The following is an 18,704-nucleotide window of genomic DNA, read 5'->3' on the forward strand; positions in this document are numbered from 1 at the left end:
CCTAGTCCTTGGCAATCCTGACACAAAGTCCATTGCAATACTTTCCCACTTCCATTGTGGAATCTCTAAAGGTTGCAACATACCGGCGGGCTTTTGATGTTCAATCTTTACCTTTTGACAAGTTAAGCACTTTGAAACATATTCCGCCACATCATTCTTCATACCCGGCCACCAAAACATCGCCTTTAAATCATGGTACATCTTAGTACTTCCCGGGTGAATGGAGAATCCGCTTTTGTGTGCCTCCTTTAAAATATCTTGCCTCAAAGTGCCAACATCCGGCACAATGATTCTACCCTTGAATCTCCATAACCCATCTTTTTCTTCCGACACTCTCCACTGTTTCCCTTGCTCAATGGCCGGTAACACTTTCCATAATGCTTCATCATTTTGATGAGCCTTTAGGAGTTCGGACTTAAAATCACTTGAGATTTCTAATCGGCTCAAACACAAGGTTCCGGATACTTCTCGAGCACCAATATTCAGACTCTCGAATCCCTTGAGCAACTTCTCCTCCTGAAGCATCATCCAAGCCGCATATAACGACTTCCGACTTAACGCATCCGCCACTACGTTCGCTTTTCCCGGATGGTAATTCAACTCAAAGTCGTAGTCCTTCAACAATTCCATCCACCTCCTCTGCCTCATATTGAGCTCTTTCTGATCAAAGAGATACTTCAAGCTCTTATGATCAGAGAAAACTTGGAACTTAACCCCATAGAGATAATGCCTCCACACCTTCAAGGCAAACACGACCGCAGCGAGTTCCAAATCGTGCGTAGGGTAACTAACCTCATGAGGTCTCAACTGTCGTGAGGCGTACGCCACCACATTATGGTGCTGCATCAGCACGCACCCTAGACCCTTCAACGAGGCGTCACAAAACACCTCAAAAGGCTCATTCGGCTCGGGTAACACTAACACCGGTGCAGTAGTCAACTTTTTCTTCAATGTCTGAAAGCTCTCCTCGCATTCAGGAGTCCAAACAAACGGAGTGTCTTTTCGGGTTAACTTCGTCATTGGCAAAGCTATCTGTGAAAAGCCCTTGATAAACCTTCGGTAATAGCCAGCTAAACCCAGAAAAATCCTTATCTCTATTACGGTGGTTGGTTGTTTCCAATCCATCACCGCCTCCACCTTAGTTGGATCTACGGCTATTCCCTTCTTACTCACCACGTGACCCAAAAACTTCACCTCACTCTTCCAAAACTCACACTTAGACAGTTTTGCATAGAGTTTCTTCTCCTTTAGAATCTGCAATACGGTCCTCAAGTGTTCCGCATGTTCTTCTTCAGTCTTGGAATAAATCAGTATGTCATCGATGAAGACAACAACGAATTTATCCAGAAACGGACGGAAGACTCTATTCATGTAATCCATGAATACCGCAGGAGCGTTCGTCAACCCAAAGGACATCACAGTGTACTCGTAATGACCATAACGAGTCCTGAAAGCGGTCTTAGGGATATCCTCGCCCCTCACCCTTATCTGGTGATAACCGGATCGCAAGTCAATCTTAGAGAAAACTCCAGCTCCTTGTAACTGATCCATGAGATCATCGATTCTCGGCAATGGGTACTTATTCTTTATTGTCACCTTGTTCAACTGCCTGTAGTCCACACAGAGCCGCATACTCCCATCCTTCTTCTTCACCAGTAACACTGGAGCACCCCACGGAGAAACACTTGGTCGTATAAAATTCTTTCCCAACAAATCCTCTAACTGAGACTTTAGCTCGTTCATCTCCAACGGTGACATCCTATAAGGAGCACTTGAGATTGGTCCCGCCCCGGGCACCAACTCAATAGCAAACTCAACCTCTCGGTTAGGTGGAAACTCATCAATATCATCGGGAAACACTTCCGGAAACTCACACACAACCGGAATCTGTTCCAACCTTTGATCATCTCCCGAAACACCCGCTGTTAACAACATGATACCCTGACATTCAGTTCCGGAACAATTCACCATCATCGAGTTCAAGTAATAATTATTCACCACGACCGGCCCTTCTGTATCTTCCGGCATAAAGTACACCGACTTTGTAGAACAATCAAGCAGAACATGGTTCTTAGATAACCAGTCCAATCCCAAGATAAGATCAAGACCGATCATATAAATGTTATCCACCAAGTGATCTATATATATATAAATGTTATCCCTTGTCCTTGTCTCATAAATTAAATCATGTTTGAGAGTGAGAAGATGACAGGACCAGAAAGGCCTCAATTTGTCCTGTTTGGTTCTTCCATTGTTCAATACAGTTATTATGAAGGCTGGGGTGCTATTCTTTCTCACTTATATGCTCGTCAGGTACTTCCTCTTCCATTGGTGATGTTTTTTTTTTTTTTTTTGAGAAATTAAAGGATGATTATTGGTCTGATTAGTGTCATTATATTCATCATTATGCAATCTCCTTATATATAATGACGTGAAAAGGCAAATGACATCTTAAATATATAGAGAGAAAAAAATAAATAAGTCTTTCATTTTTTAATTCAAAGATATATAAGTTTTGATTAATTTTAAATTTTTTTTATCCAAAACATATAAGAACAAATAAAATTTTTAAAAGGATTTAAATCTTTGGTGCTTTAAAAGGTGATGGATAATTTTATATTCTTAATTTGTCAAAAATTTATTTATCGTTGATATAAAAGGTTGTTTGTCGTTTTTTCATATATGTATATGTATATATATACACTTATTGTATAAAGATACATGTTTAGTATTAATAAAAAAAAGGGTTGATTATATGGCTATCTATAAGAAGTTTGGTTACTCGGTTTTAATAAATTTAATTATTTTATTAAAAAATATATATAAAATAGTATGTATAAATATATCATAACTAATACTTTGTATTTAGAGATATTTTACAAAAATTATACTTTCTAATATAGAACGATAAAAGTTGAGATAAGTATGATTTTGGTTCTTAAAGTTTTCAGTCAAAATCGAAATCGTTCCTCATCTAATTTTTTATATAAAATCGTCTTTAACATTTTTTTATTAAAATCGTCTTTTTTAATACAATTTTTTGTTTTATTCCTAAACTACCCCTATTTCTATTTTAATAACAAAAATTATAAAATTAAAAAAAGAAGAAAACGCATGTTGGGGGGAGGAGGAAGAAAACGCGTTGGGAGGGTGGGAAAAGAAAAGGGTATACGAAGGGGGAGGGGTATACGAAGAAATCTCCTCGCTGCCGCCACATGAGGAACCACCGTTCGTCGCTGTCTCTGCCTTCTGCATCTGTTTCTTTGTGCTTTGAATTTCTGAGGAATCACCATCAGCTTCTTTGTTGATTTGTTGCTTTCTGTTTCTGTTTGTGTTAAATTTGTGCTTGAATTTGTTGATTTTCTGTTTCTGCTTCTCTGTGTGGAGGTGGAGGTGGAGGTGGAGGTGGGGGGTGGGGGGAAGGGGAGACGGGGAGGGGGAGGGGACGCGGGGTGGGGGTGGGGGTGGTGGGAAGGGGAGGCGGGGAGGGGGAGGGGGATGGCGGTGGCGTTGGTGGTGGTGTTGGTGGTGGTCGTGGTGCTGGTGGTGGTGTTGGTAGTGTTGTTGGTGGAGGTTGTGGCGGTGGTGTTGGTGTTGGTGGTGGTGGTGGTGGAGGAGGTAATTAGTGTTGGTGGTGGAGGGTATTTTTGTCCGAAAAATAAAAAGAACGATTTTAATACAAAAAAAACGTTAAAGACAATTCTAAATCGAAAATTAGAATAGGGACAAATTCGATTCTGAAGCAAAACTTTTGGAACCAAAATCATACTTATTCCATAAAAATTTCTATAGATATGAAAGTTTTGGTCCCTTAAAACATCTCTTCTCTAATTGGTTTTACAACTTAATTAGAGAATTATTGATCTGTTATTGTAACTTTTATATAGCATCATGTCATATATATATAATGATCTATTAGTAAATTAATCATTTATATAAAATGTATGTTGAATACATATTAATAAGATAAAAAATGAAATTCGAAAGTTCATATTGTTAACAAAAATAATTTTAAAAAATATGAATAATAAATAAGTATATAAAAGATTTTTAAATGTGATAGAGAAAAAATAAAAACTATAATATTTTTTAAGTGAAAAATGATTTTTAGATTTAGCAAACAACTTTTGTATTTGTTTTAAACTTTTGTAGAAACATTCGGATAACTATTTATAAAGACCATACAAAAAATCGGAACAAAATTTTATTTTTATATTTTTCTTCTTTTTAAAAAAATCATTAACAAAACAAGATTCTCTTGATAAACTAATCAAATTTTAAAGATGAATTGAAAATGTATCATTTTTTAATAATATTTATAAATAACCATATTAAAATCTAATTTCTAAATTTTTTTTTGAAAATACATATCTAATAGTTGGTTAATCTTTTCATGTTTTAAAATATTTGAGTACTTATTTGTAATTCGTATCTTTTTGATATTGTTATGGATCCAGCCCATGGATCCCGAACCCAAGGTTAGGCTCGAATCCGACACCTCGGATCCGACCCGCCTCTCTCTTCTGGAAGGCTCAAAAACCGGCCCTCTAGAATTCCTAACCGACTTTCAAATTTAAACATCTCCCTTATCTTAGCCAAATAAGATAAGATAAGATAAGATAAAACACTCACCAACACCTATAAATTGAGGACCCAAGTCCCTCCAGGTATTCATTCATTCCTCACACCTTATACCTCTTAGATCCATTCTGACTTGAGCGTCAGAGTGTCTTTGCAGGTACCTCCCCCCATTGCTCCAGTCAAGTGATCCGGCATCTGCCTCAACCCGCAAGTTCTTGATCCATCTCTCAACCCGTACCAGAGACATCTTGTACATTGGCGCCGTCTGTGGGAAACTTGCGCCAGCCGAGCCGGATGGGGGACGTTCTGGAGGAAACCCCCTCAAGCCAGGATGACTCCCGACCGCTTCATCCAACCCCAGAACACCAGGAGGTCACAAACCAAGCAAGAATATCAAGCACCGTCCACCACGCGAACAACCACGTCGTTACAAAACAACGACCTCCCGAGAAAACTAGGGACAAAGCGGCACAGATCATCCAGGATCTCTGCCTCCGGGTCCAGGAGCTCGAAGGCAAATTGACCGATAAAAAAAACACAACAACGAACACGGAAGCCAGGCAACTTCCAGATCAAGATCTCGCCGCGGCAGGTCGCCAAACCGATGACACGATAGGAGAGACGGCCGCAGTGCCTCACGCGACCACGGGCGCGAGAAATCGCCAGAACGGCGATACAACAAGAAGCACAACCGCAGTACTTCCCAAGATCTAAGTCGTCAACACGACTCAGACGAAGATCGGAGGTACCGGAATACCAAGCGCACAAGAAACGACCACACAATAATGGGAGCTACACCCTTTACAGAAAGAATCCTAAGAGCAAAACTCCCCAAAGGCTTCGACAAACCTACCGATATGAAGTACGATGGAACCAAGGATCCCCAGGAACATCTAACGGCTTTCGAGGCCAGAATGAACCTAGAAGGAGCGGCCGACGCGGTCCGATGCAGAGCCTTCCCGGTAACCCTTGCGGGGCCAGCGATCAAATGGTTCAACGCCCTCCCAAACGGATCCATAGCCAGTTTCCACGATATAACACGAAAGTTCATGGCCCAGTTCACAACTAGGATCACTAAAGCCAAACACCCCATCAGCTTACTAGGGGTCACGCAAAAACAAGAAGAATCCACAAGGAAATACCTCGACCGCTTCAACGACGAATGCCTAACGGTCGACGGACTCACGGATTCCGTCGCAAGCCTTTGCCTAACCAACGGACTCATGAACGAAGATTTTCGCAAACACCTCACCACCAGACCGGTATGGACCATGCATGAGATCCAGAACGTCGCCAAAGATTACATCAATGACGAAGAAGTCAGCCAGGTCGTCGCCGCCAACAAACGGCAGCACGGCAACACCCAACACGGCAACTCGGCTTCTCGCCAAAACCCACCACCCAGAGAAAATCAAAGGGACCACCCCAGACCGACAAATACAAGCCGACCACCGAGAATAGGCAAATTCTCTAATTACACGCCCCTGACAGCACCAATTACCGAGATATACCACCAAATAGCAGACCGAGGCATCATTCCGAAAGCCCGACAACTCAAAGAAAGGACGGGAGGCAACAAAACCCTCTACTGCGACTACCACCGAGGTTACGGTCACAAAACACAAGATTGTTTCGACCTTAAAGACGCCCTCGAACAAGCCATACGAGACGGCAAACTCCCAGAATTTGCCAAAATCATCAGAGAACCAAGACGTGTGGAAAGAGACAGGTCGTTAGAAAGAGAAGGGCGAAACCCGAGAGCTCAAAAGCAACCCCCCAGGGAAAGCCCAGAGGAAGACCTGACCATCATAGTAAACGTCATCACAGGCAAGGACGTGTCGAGCAAGTCAAAACTAACAATGAAAAAAGATCTCAAAGTAATGGCTGTCAGAAATCAAGCTCCAACCACTGCGACCCATAATACGATAACCTTCTTACCAGAGGATTGCCAGCACGGCACCTCGGCCGAAGATGCCCCGTTCGTCATCTCGGCTGGAATCGGAACAGGACTAGTGCGAAGGATACTGGTAGATACCAGAGCAGACTCGAACATCCTTTTCCGAGAAGCCTTTGATAAACTCGGGCTCCACAACGACAACCTCCAAACACACTGCAACGGTGTCACGGGACTTGGAAACAACTTTCTCAAACCAGATGGCTCAATCACCCTTCCCATCACCATAGTAGCGAGCAACCAGAAGAAGACAATCCTATCTGAATTTGTAGTCCTAAAAGACTCCACGGCCTACAACGTGATTCTCGGAAGAAAAACAATCAATGACTTCTCCGCAGTCATCTTCACCAAATACCTCCTCATAAAGTTTAGAGCCGACGACGGCTCCGTCGGTACCATCCACAGGGACCGAGAAGTCACAGCCGAATGCGACAACACCAGCCTAGCCCTAAGAAAGAAATCCCGAGATACGGCTGGGATATTCCTAGCCGATCTGGATGCCCGACAAGACGGCCAACCCAGGCCAGAGCCAGAAGGAGACATGGAAAAACTACAAATAGGGCCAACCAAAGAAGAATACACCTTCATCAATAGGAACCTCCCATATGATCTTAAAGAAGAGCTCTCCCAACTCCTGAAACAAAACAGAGACCTGTTCGCATTTACACCATCAGACATGCCGGGAATAAACCCCAACCTAATGTCTCACCATCTAGCCGTAGATCCCAAAGCCAAACCAGTGGCACAAAGGAGACGAAAAATGTCACCGGACCGAGCTGCCGAGGTCAAAAAGCAAGTTAAAGCCCTACTCGAAGCCAACTTCATCAGGGAACTCCCCTACACGACCTGGCTAGCGAACGTCGTGCTAGTGAAAAAATCTAACGGGAAATGGCGAATGTGCATCAACTACACGGATCTCAACAAAGCCTGCCCGAAGGACGCCTTTCCCCTACCAAACATCGATGGATTAGTAGACGCCGCATCCGGCCACCGATATATCAGCTTCATGGACGCATATTCTGGCTACAACCAAATCCCGATGCACCGACCAGACGAAGAGAAAACAACATTCATCACCCCAGACGGGACATACTGCTACACAGTGATACCCTTCGGCCTGAAAAATGCTGGAGCCACCTACCAAAGACTCGTCAACAAAATATTTCAAAACCTGTCCGGAAGCAAATTAGAAGTCTACATAGACGACATGCTCGCCAAAACTGAATCCGACGAACAACTCACCAACGACTTCAAAGTCATAATGGACACCCTACGAAAGCACCAAATACGACTCAACCCGGTAAAATGTGCCTTCGGGATAGAGGCAGGGAAGTTCCTCGGCTTTATGATCACGCAACAAGGAGTCGAAGCAAACCCGGAGAAATGTCGCGCCGTCCTCGAAATGACGAGCCCAAGGAACCTTAAAGACATCCAAAAGCTCACCGGCCGACTGACGGCGTTATCACGCTTTCTCGGGGCATCGGCTCAAAAAGCGATCCCTTTCTTCAAACTGATGAAAAAAGGAGCCCCTTTCAAATGGGAGATAGAATGCGAAGAAGCATTCCAACATTTCAAGAGGGTCCTAACGGAACCACCAGTCCTCACCAAACCCCAGACAGGGGAAACACTCTACCTATACCTCTCCATAACAGAAGAGGCACTCGCGGCAGCACTCATCCGTAAAAATGAGAAAAAAGAACAGAAACCCATATACTTCATAAGCAAAGTCTTACAAGACGCGGAAGCTCGCTACTCACGCTTAGAAAAGCTAGCTTTCGCACTCCTTACAGCCTCCCGACGCCTACGACAATACTTCCAAGCTCATCCCGTAACGGTACGAACCGACCAAGCGGTCAAGCAGGTCTTACAAAAACCCGACCTAGCGGGAAGAATGCTAGCGTGGACCATCGAGCTATCCCAGTTCCAGATTAAGTTCGAACCCCGAAACACAATCAAAGCACAAGCCATGGCCGATTTCATCGCCGAAATGACTCCGGGAAAGCTCACCCCCGAATCATGGAAACTGCACGTCGACGGCTCGTCAAACTTCACCTACGGAGGCGCCGGAGTCATACTAGAAAACCAAAACGGGATCACAATCGAACATTCAGTACGATACGAATTCCCAGTATCAAATAACCAAGCAGAATACGAGGCCCTCTTGGCAGGCCTGACCCTAGCCTGGGAATTCGGAGCAAAGGTCCTAGAGGTAAATACCAATTCACAGGTAGTCAGTTTCCAAGTTAACGGAGACTACCAGGCACGAGATCCCCTACTCTAACAATACCTCACCAAGGTAAACAAACTGAAAGAAGGGTTCGAGCACATTACCATACAACATGTTCCCAGGGAGCGAAACGCCAGGGCAGACCTACTTTCCAAACTAGCCAGTACCAAACCAGGACATGGTAACAAATCGTTAATTCAGGAAGTCGTTAGGTCACCCTCCGTGTCAACAACAACCAACGCTCATCTGACATCCTCGAACCAGGAATCTTGGACCTACCCTATCCTACAGTACCTCCTCGACGGAACTTTACCGCCGGACCCGAAAGAGGGAAAGCGAATAAAAAGAGAAGCCGCCAACTATGCCATCGTCGCAGGACAACTATACAAACATGGATTCTCGCAACCCCTAATCAAATGTGTCGAACCCGGGGATACGGAGTACATACTCCGCAAAATTCACGAAAGTTGCTGCGGTCACCACGTCAGAGGTAAAACATTAGCCCAAAAAGTCATCAGGGCAGGCTACTTCTGGCCTACAATTATTCGAGACTCCATACAATTAGTAAAAAACTGCGACAAATGCCAAAGGCACGCCAATATCCACCAAGCCGCCCCACACCAACTCAGCACCATATCGGCAGAGCGGCCATTCGGCACTTGGGGGATCGACCTCGTCGGGCCCTTCCCTACGGCACCCGGCCAACTCAGGTATCTCATTGTCTCCATAGATTACTATACCAAATGGATCGAGGCCGAATCCTTGGCCTCCATAACGGCAACCAAGTGCCGAAAATTCCTCTAGCGACAGATCATCACCCGGTTCGGGATCCCCGAGATCGTTATCTCGGACAACGGAACCCAGTTTGCTGACAAAAAGTTCAGAGAATTTTTAGAGGGGCTACACATATCCCATCGCTTCAGCTCGGTGGAACACCCCCAAACAAATGGACAGGTGGAATCCGCAAACAAAATAATCGTCAAAGGACTCAAAAAACGGCTCGACGAAGCCAAAGGACTGTGGGCAGACGAACTAGGATCAGTTTTATGGTCATACCGAACCACACCTCAAATGACCACGGGAGAAACACCTTTCCGATTAACATACGGTGTAGAGGCAGTCATCCCGGTAGAGATCGGAGACCCGAGCCCCAGAAAAACGGTCGGAGGTAACGACGAGAAAGCAGAACGAGACCTCATTGACGAAGAAAGAAGCATAGCTCATATCAAAGAGCTGGCCCTAAAACAGAGAATTAGCTTGAGATACAATCATGGCGTCGTCCGACGAGAATTTGCAACTGACGACCTCGTCCTACGACAAAACGATATCGGTCCCCTAATCCCGGGAGAAGGAAAACTCACCCCCAACTGGGAAGGGCCATACAGAATCAAGGCTGTAACCGGAAAGGGAGCATACAAACTCGAACGGCTAAACGGTGACGAAGTCCCAAGGACATGGAACGCCGCTAACTTACGGCGATACTACACTTAGACCAACGCCACTAAGTCACCCCTTTATTTTTATTTTTACTTCCGTTTATATATTTTTACTTATCCTCCCCTCTTACGATCCCTAAATTCCTTAAAAATTTTCGCTAAAGTATCAATCTCGGGCACTCTTTCCCGCCTTTAAAACGGAGGGTTTTAACGAGGCCCAACCATCAATAAAAATTCCATTTACAGCTATTTCTATGCTCTTGAGTGTCCCAAATACGGAACAAAGACACGGCCACGACTGGGGGACTGATCACCCCCCAGGCCCAACACACGGATATCCACCAAACCCGACTAAATGACGGTCCGATGGAACAAATAAAACACGGAATAGCTTAAAACGGAACATACAAAGGCCCGGACGGCAAAAAAACACCGTAAAACGGAATATACAAAAAGGCCCGGACAGCCGATAACTACCATTATACGGAAATATGATGTTACGAAATGTCAATTACACGGCCCTTGGCCACCCAAAATGCTCAAAACAATTCAAAATAAAAGGAAAACAAAGATAGAAGCTACTCAAGGTCGACAATCTGGCCGTCATGAACGGTCTTGAAAGCGCCCATCACGGACACATCCACACCCGGAGCCAGCACTAAAGCCTGGGCCCTCATTATCTCCTCAGTAGCCACAATCGCACCCTTTGCATCAGCCAGTAACTTCGTCTTCTCCTTCTTCAAGGCAGCAAAGTCGGCCTTCAAAGTCTCCAATTCACTGAGAAGCACGGCCGCTCGGGATCCCGCTTACGCTCCTCTGCCAATTGGGAAAGAAGTGAAGTCTCAACCTCGGAAAGTCGGAGAATCTCCGCCCCGGCTTCCTCAGAAGACTTCACCGCCTTCTCCTTCGCAGCCTCGGCGGCCTCAAGCTTCTCCTTCAACTTAGCCACCTCAGCCTGGGAATAGCGGAGCTTCTTATCCAACAAACCGACCTGAGCCATCACGGGCTCAGCCTTCCGAACAACAACGGCAGAACAAAGGAGGGCACGATACACCGACTTGGCCTGGAACGAAACATCACAGCCATAAAAAAATGGCTCTGTACCAGGCAACAAGTGTTGATCAATAAAACCCGAGGCATCGAAACGTCGGTCCATCACACTAGGGACAACACCCTCTTCCTCGAAAGTCTCGCTGCTCGGTTCCTCAGGCCTCCCTCTCTTCCGAGAAGCTTCAGCAGCTATGACCACAACGACCTCAGGCGAGTTCGCAGGACCCGGCGAAACCTGGGCATCGGCCTGCACACCCGAAGAAACTACCTCCTGAGAAACAGCCTGGGAATCCACAGCGGGATTAGAGACAAGAGTCGCCGGAGATGACGACCCCTCCTCCCGGGCCATCGCTGCCTTCAGCGTGCCAACGAAGTCAAGCCACCGGCCATCTCAACTGAAAAGAGAAAAAATCCCAGGTTACAAAAACGGGAAAACAAATCTAAAAGCCAAGAAAGGGACAGACACACACCAATATACGCCCAACAAGCCTCGGGATCCCCCATAACGTCTCGAGGATTCAACGGACGCTCGCCAAATAGATGCCACAAGACATTGGCTATGTCCTTATCCTCCGGAGACAAACTGTCATAAGTAACCTTAGTCAAAACTGACGGCCCGGCGCCAAAATTCCAATAAGTCGGAAACCGGTGCTCGCCTTCTACAGATAACCAAAAAGGATGATGCCCCCGAGCTGGGCGCACCTTAAAATACTCCCTCTTAAAACCATGAAAGTAGTCTTCAAACAAACTGAAAATGCGGCGATGAGGCTGAGCCCGGAACGACATATACCCTTTCTTATGTTTCCCCTCCTTAGACGGAAGAGTACATAAGAAAAGGAAAAGGAAGACAGGAACTGTAGCCGGGAGATCGAGATACCAGCACACAAGCTCAAAAGTTCGAACGGCTGCCCAGCTATTCGGATGAAGCTGAGACGGTGCCACGGAACACCGACTCAACAGCTCCTGAACAAACGGCGAAAAAGAAAACCGCACGCCGAGCCGAGTAAACATTGACTCGTAAACCCACATCCAATCCGGAACGGTGGGCGAAGCAAGGTTCAAATAGCAAATACGCTCGTCGGCATCCGGAAGGGCAAGCTCATATTGCCGCTCCATATCGCCGCCACCACAAATCGCCCCCTGATCATGGAGGCGTTGAAGATCGGCCTCCGTCATCCGCGACGGAACGCCCCACACATCGCTAGTCACCCAAGTGTAGCGAGCGGGGACGCCCCTGGAGGGGGCTATCGGATCACCAACACCCTCATTTCTCCGCCGATGCATACCTAAAACAGGGAGGAGCACCACCATCAGCCTACTAACCCTACGTAGAAGCAAGAATAGAAACCTACCACTACTACCAGCCCAACACGGTGGTGCACCGCCACTACTAACCAAACACAACGACACTCAGCCCCCTCAAAACTCAGATACCACCGCCCAAAACACAATGCAACAAGGAAATAACAGAGCAATACACAGCAAATGCAAGAGCGATAGGGGTACCACAAAACAAAAGAAGAAAAGTGAAGCATGCCAACCTGGTAATGCAGAAGATGATCCTGGAAAAGCTCGAGAAGAAGAAGCAGCAAGCAAACACCAAGAGAACAATATCACAAGAAGAGAGGAGATTTTTCAGAAGGAAGAACGAAAAAAGAAAATAAAATGAACAAGGGAACTCAAGTAAAAAGCCAAAACGGTTACAAAAGAAGGGGGCAAAAAGACACAATTGGCCCTAAGCAAGGTTAGACTTGTAGGGGCAAAAAAGGAAAAACGCCCCCCACATTAAATGCCCCCTCGAAAAAAGAAGCTAATAAAGCACACCTCGAAGAACGCAACAGACGCAGTGGACTCGGAAAAGTCGCGACAAACCAAAATGGTCAAACGAGCCTTCAAGCAAAGACGAGGCCGAGACACTGATCTCCCTCCAAAGAACCAAACGAACGCCCGAGAAAAACTAAAGACCTATCCCGCGGTCAACACCACACCTCCCAGCGACAGACCGACCTTGCTCGCTCTCCCGCTGTGGGGGCAACTGTTACGGATCCAGCCCATGGATCCCGGACCCAAGGTTAAGCCCGAATCCGGCACCTCGGGTCCGACCCGCCTCTCTCTTCTGGAAGGCCCAAAAACCGGCCCTCTAGAACTCCTAACCGACTTTCAAATTCAAACATCTCCCTTATCTTAGCCAAATAAGATAAGATAAGATAAGATAAAACACTCACCAACACCTATAAATTGAGGACCCAAGTCCCTCTAGGTATTTATTCATTCCTCACACCTTATACCTCTTAGATCCATTTTGACTTGAGCGTCGGAGTGTCTTTGCAGGTACCTCCCCCCATTGCTCCAGTCAAGTGATCTGACATCTGCCTCAACTCGCAAATTCTCGATCCATCTCTCAACCCGTACCAGAGACATCTTATACAGATATTATTTTATCACGGTATTATTTTCGATAGTCTTTTTTCATAAAAAATGAAAAAATAATTTTGGTCGTTTGACATATATAGACATGCTTGTTAGTTATCATTTGGAAAAATAATTATTGTGAAACGACAATAAGATAATTTGTATCCTTGTATTCAGGAACGAACCCATTCTTATTGAAGAGGGGGCATTTGCCCCCACAATATTTTTTCAAAAAAATTAATACTTATATATATATATATCACTTATTATATTATGTTTATCCTAAAATAAAATATAAATATTTTTTTATATTTTATGTTAAAAAAATATTTTGTTAAATTTAATACATATTAGTAATTATATTATTAAAATTAATTTAGTATAAAAAATAAATAAATAAATTCAAAAAATAGTAATAATTAATTTTATTATATTATTTAATTAATTGATAATTATCAATTAAATTATTAGTGATCTTTTAAAAATTATTTAAGATAAAAAAATATATTATCTATATATTAATATATTATAATTATTTTAGTTAAAAAATTTATTTGCACCATAAAGATTATAATAAGTAAATTTAATAATTAAATATAAGATAATAAAAAGTAAAATAATTTTTAAGAACATATATAAAAAATAACATTTAGTCATGTTAAAAATAAAAATAGTCATTATAAATTATTTTTTATTATTTTGAATATTATTCTGTGTATGAAATTATATTTTTATTATTTTAAATATTATAATAAGTGAGTGTGTGTATATCTCTAGTTCTTATCAATATATATAGATAGTTCTAACTTAAAATTTTAAATATATCTAAATCAATTTGGATTGGTTAAGTGATCACTTAGTCGTCCGTTTAAGTAAGTATTGGATTCGAATTCTGTCTCGTATTTATAACAACTCATTGTTAGTCAATTAGAGACTCTTAAATGAAACTCAAATTCATGACAAATTAATTTTTAACTTGTTGGGTATCATGGAAAATCTAAAAAAAATATTTATACTTAATTTTTATTATATTTTTGCCCCCACTACTAAATTTTTATGGGTCCGTCACTGCTTGTGTTACCTTTTCAGTATTATCATTCTTTGAAAATATACATATTAAAATGGTAGAAACTCAGGTGCAGTCGATTTCACGTGAAGTTGATACCTGAGAATCGTTAGATGATTTGACTGATTTAACTAAATTTTCATCTAACGACTCTCAACTATCAACTTCACGTGAAGTCGACTGCACCTGAATTTTCACTTATTAAAATACATGAACATATTTATATGTGCTTGTTAGGGGTACACGTATAATGCATGAAATGAGTTTAACATAAAAATCTTTCTTTACATAACATAGGCAGACATAGTTTTGAGAGGATACGCTGGTTGGAACTAAAGGCGTGCTCTTCAGGTTCTGGATCAAGTTTTTCCCAAGGTATTTAGCCTTAGCTTGATGATATAGATATTATTATTATTATTTTTCTTTTTACCATTTAGTTTCACACATTTGTGATTTAACATTTCTCTAAAAACTTTTATCCTTTTGCTTGGTACATAATGTTGAACGATCAGAATGCCACTAAGCAACCATCATTGGTTATTGTGTATTTTGGTGGCAATGACTCTGTTATTCCAAATAAATATGGCATTGGTCCTCATGTGCCTCTTCAAGAATACATAGAAAATATGAGGAAGATTGCTCTCCATATACAGGTAATAAATCTTTCAAATGATCTAGTTGGGGGTGTTTTGTTAGATGCATGTAATCTCTGTTCTTTGTATTTCGAATTGATGTAACAAAACTAATCGATTTAATTGTGATCTGTTCTTTTTGCACTATGGAGTTTGACTTAAATCATGTGATTATTTCAGTGCCTTTCAAAGAAGACCCGCATCATATTTCTTAGTACCCCTCCCATCAATGAGGAACAAATCGTTAATAATAGGTCTGTCTTCCATAATCAATTTAAACCTTTTCGTAATTACACATTTATCTATTTGTATACTATATATGACAGTATGAGAAAGATTGGTGTACAATTTTTTTCTCTCTAAAATATTCTTATTATATATAGTTTATAAAAAAATATTTTTTAAATTATTTCCAACACTTTATTTAAGGCACTTTAATTAAGTTATAAAACATTTGCTATCTCAAAAATAAAATTTAAGAATAAATAACTATTTCTAACCATAAAAGAGTCACGCACTTGATAAATCTAACTATAGAAAAATAAAACGAACATTATACTCATAAAAAAATATATTTCGCTTGATATAACAACCCAAATCTTAAAAAACAATTAATTTAAATTACCAAATTAACCTTCTTGATCTAGTATAACCTAATTTAAATCTCCAAACTCCAATCCTTCCTTTATTCTCTTTATTAACAACTAATTCTTTCATGATTATTTACTCTAAATTTAACAAGTGAAAAAATGAAATAACAGATATGAAAGTACCAGTCAATATACTAGTTTCTTATCACGACAAATAGAGGGATTATATATCAGTGATGATCTAACTTTTTATCTAAGAAAATTTTTAAATGGCGATTGCCACTACCAAATGTCATTAACAGTTGTGGCTGTTGAATTATTTATTTGTGAGCAAATCTCTGAAAAATTTTGGGATAGATTAATAAGTTTCTACAAAAAAATTAATAAACATACAGATTTTTTAGTTAAAAAAAAAGGAACATAGAAAATTCAATTACAACATTAGACTTATAATCTAACATTACTATTCTTTAAGAATATATTTGATATTTTTTCATCTTTAGGAAATTTTTATAAGTCCATTTTAAAATTCTTATTTGTTCTATTATTTTTGTTGTTTCTTTGTCTCTTCCAACTTGAAAATTCGTTCAATGTGATTATATTTAAATCAGTCTTTCATTTTTTCTCTAAACCAGTTAAACTCCCAAACAAAGCTAAGTGACATGTTGTTGTCGTTGTTGTATTTGATTTTCAACCTCAAAATCTCAAATACTAACGAATGAAGTGTATGGCTTTAAACCAGAGATCCACAGGGAAATCTGATAAGAACAAATGAAGCTTGTCGAGTATATTCCGAAGCATTGTTGTCACTGTCCCGCAAAATGAACATCAAGGCCATTGATCTCTGGTCTGCAATCCAAACAAGAAAAGATTGGCAAGAGATTTCTTTCATGTAAGTATAATCATTATTATTTCAATTCCATCAATATTATTTGATTCAGTAGTGTTCTATTGGTAACTTTGGTTACTAATTATTATTTCATAGTGATGGAATTCATTTAACATCTGAGGCAAGCATGACAGTGGTAAAGGAGATATTGAAAGTGCTAAAAGAAGCAGAGTGGGAGCCAAGTTTATACTGGAAGTCAATGCCAATTGAGTTTGGAGAAGATTCACCATATGATCCAGTTGCACCTGATGGAAAGTCAACTATAAATATATCTGGATTTGCCTTTCCTAATCCTGCTATGTGGGAGTTGGATTAAGCTTATTTGCAACTGTAGACTGTCTATTGATGATGTATGTGATGATGTGCCTCAATCTCATTGAATTCTTAATCCCAAAAATACTAATAATTGGCCATTATTGAAAGGTCACTTAAATAAATATATTTGAATTACTCTTTGAAGATATGGTTTGAGATAAACTTATTTAGCCAACAAGTTATAGTTCAAATGGCATAGTTTCTCTATACTCACCTAAAAGTTACGGATTCAAATTTTCTTATTTTCTCTTAAAAAAATTGACTTATTTATTCTGATACGTGATCCCAATTATAATAAAAACTTTTTTTATTTGTTATCATTGTGTAGACCTTGTCAGAGGAACACATAAGAAATTGATTTTAACATGGCTTAGCCAGATATATAAAATAAAAAATGAAGTTGAGGATTAATAATTTTAATTTGTATTGACTAGTATTTTTTGTTAATAGTTTAATATTTTTAGTCTAATTGTCCAATACTATATTTTTAACTAATATTTTTAAATATTATTGACTAATTATTAAAAAAAATTGCTATTTTAGTTAAAGTGCTCAAATAAAATTGAAAACAATTTAGATATTCTATATGGGTGTTCTAATAGTTTTAGTTATTAATCTTGATTATAAAAATATATGTAATATATAAATTAAAATCAATGACTAAAATAATTAGAATATCAGTATTTTTGGTATATTTAAAAAAAATTTATAAAATTTTGTACAAGCACGTATAGTGGAGGCCTACCTGGTCGGAAGAAAAGTGGAGAGTGTGGATGCTGGTGTGGATGATCTTGTGACGATAGTCAATTGATGGCTGCGTGAGACAAGGAGTTGTGCCACTTGAACGGGGGAATTTGGTGACCAGTGACCACTGGTCAAGCAACACATAGGGAAGCATGTTGTTTCGGGGGTTATCTGATATTGCTGATTTGGACATGAACGAGAGGTTTAGATGCCTTTTGATGGTGGTGTCGATGTATTCTCTAATGGGACGAAGCCGTCCGAGGTCATCGAGTGAGAATGGAGAGTGGTACTTATAAGGGACTCCGATACTTAAATTAGCAAGAATTTTAAGCAGGTTTAAGTATATTAGGATCAAGAAATACTTGAGTTTGATGATGTATTTATACAATAAGAAAGATAGGATTGCTATCTTTTAGTAACTTATCCACCTATAATGGTGGATGGTTACTTCTTCTTTTATTTAAGGGTTGTTAAGATCTCATATTTGAATTGTGGGTGGATCTGTAGGTGCAGTTAAGATTTTGAACGTGGGTCGGATGTACAAACCAATGGATCCATTTTTCGTGTAGGTCGGACTTGTGAAAATACAAGAAGGCTAAGAGCAAACTTAGGGAGTAAAATAAGGTTTTCAAGGAGTTTTAATAAGAGAGAACTTGTAGGGAGTTTTCATAGGAGGATTTTATTCTTGTTCATTAAAATTATAGCATAGATGATACTATATATATTTCTGTAGCATTGTAATTGAAACATCATCAAAAATAAGAAAGAAAATTAATTCACATCATATTATATAGAGTAATCACATCAT

The 18,704-nt window shown here is 40.8% G+C and overlaps 1 pseudogene; it reads left to right on the forward strand.

Annotated features, from left to right (window-relative positions):
• Positions 1-357: 357 nt before the first annotated feature.
• On the forward strand, positions 358-17,172 carry LOC130973417 (GDSL esterase/lipase WDL1-like; annotated as a pseudogene).
• The last annotated feature ends 1,532 nt before the right edge of the window (positions 17,173-18,704 follow it).

This window comes from Arachis stenosperma, chromosome 4 (assembly GCF_014773155.1).
Source record: "Arachis stenosperma cultivar V10309 chromosome 4, arast.V10309.gnm1.PFL2, whole genome shotgun sequence".
Taxonomy (NCBI): Eukaryota; Viridiplantae; Streptophyta; class Magnoliopsida; order Fabales; family Fabaceae; genus Arachis; species Arachis stenosperma.